This window comes from Piliocolobus tephrosceles, unplaced genomic scaffold (genome assembly GCF_002776525.5).
Source record: "Piliocolobus tephrosceles isolate RC106 unplaced genomic scaffold, ASM277652v3 unscaffolded_35657, whole genome shotgun sequence".
Lineage (NCBI taxonomy): Eukaryota > Metazoa > Chordata > Mammalia > Primates > Cercopithecidae > Piliocolobus > Piliocolobus tephrosceles.
The window spans coordinates 2,152-3,836 of NW_022319484.1; the positions used below are offsets into that span (position 1 = coordinate 2,152).

At 44.3% G+C, this 1,685-nt stretch overlaps 1 pseudogene; it reads right to left on the reverse strand.

Moving 5' to 3' along the window:
* Positions 1-535: 535 nt before the first annotated feature.
* Positions 536-901, reverse strand: LOC113222855 (annotated as a pseudogene).
* Between the last annotated feature and the right edge of the window lie 784 nt (positions 902-1,685).

The following is a 1,685-nucleotide window of genomic DNA, read 5'->3' on the forward strand; positions in this document are numbered from 1 at the left end:
GATCTCACTATGTTGCCCTGGCTGGTCTCAAACTCCTGGGCTCAACTAATCCTCCTGCCTCAGCCTCTCAAAGTGTTGGGATTACAGGCATGAGCCACTGTACCCAAATTTTTCTCTCTTTAAAACAAGACTGCCTTTACAAAAATATAAAATCAATGTTCTCCTTTAATACATTTGAATTTCAAAGTGAGTATCAAAATATAGAATGTAGGCCGAGCACAGTGGCTCACGATTGTAATCCCAGCACTTTGGGAGGCCAAGGCAGGCTCATCACTTGAGCTCAGAAGTTCGAGACCAGGCTACATAGCTTGGTGAAACTCCTTCTCTACTAAAAATACAACATTAGCTGGGAGTGGTGGTGTCTGCTTGTAGTCCCAGCTACTCGGGAGGCTGATGTGGGAGGGTCACTTGAACCCAGAAATTAGAGACTGCAGTGAGCCAAGCTCGCATCATTACACTGCAGCCTCAGCCACAGGAGTGAGACCCTGTCTCAAAAATGAATTATTAAAAAAAATAAAATATAGAATGTTTCATTCATTATTCTTTTTTAAAAAAATGAAAGATCTCACATATTTATTACTCAACCCAGCCAACCAACACGCTCATAACAGATTCAGAGAAAAAAAATATATTCCCAATAAATCATCTAACTCTCCAGATAGTGGTGACATTTTCAGCTTGATACGGTAACGTGATCATGACCTTCAGACAGCATAAATATGTGTGCCATCTCATGTGCAATTCCTTACAGACCTAGCTTGGTTCTTCTCCAATGTCTCCTTTTGGAGTTGTACCTGATTTTATTACCAGTTTTCATACGAATCCACTGGGGAATGGGACGATTTTGCTTTTGCTTTTTGGCCAGGAATCACTTAATCCTGAAAGTCTTGTGAGAAGACATGGTGAGAAGCGGAGTCAAGCACACACCATGATGACGGAGAAAGGAAGAGCTCATTCATGACTCTTTTGGTATCAAGTGACAGAGACTAAACTCAAACCGGCTTAAGCCAAATAAACTGAGACAGAAAAGGTGGAAGGTTGAGAGTATCAGTGACTCATGCTTAACAGGGTTAAGTTAACCAAGAAACCTATGGTTTCTGACATACCTAGGTTCAGGGGCTGAAGTTATATAATTAGGGCTGGACCTCACCATCTCTGAGTTGTCTCTCTCTATGCTTTCACTCTTAGGATTCTTTCTCTACATGGTGGTATCAGGTAGCTCCAGGTTTATATCCTACAAATTGAACAATCCCAGAGGAAAACAAATTTATCTTTCCTTATCGTTCTAGCAAAAGTGCCAAGGAAGGCACTGATTGGCCCAGGTGGGTCATGTGTTCATGGAGTTTTGGGGTGGGTCAGCTCATGAACTGGACCAGGGAGGGATTAAGTGGCATAACGGGGGGGCAGTTATCAGAAAAGAGGGGAATGTGGTCGGGCACGTTGGTTCACACCTGTAATCCCAGCACTTGGGGAGGCTGAGGCCACAGACCCACTGAAGTCAGGAGTTCTGGACCAGCCTGGCCAACATGGGGAAATGCTGTGTCTATTAAAAATACTAAAATTTGCCGAGCATGATGGTGGGCACCTGTAATGCCAACTACTCGGGAGGCTGAGGACAGGAGCAATCGCTTGAACCGGAGAGGTGGAGGTTGCAGTGAGCCAAGATCACGCCGTGGCACTCCAGC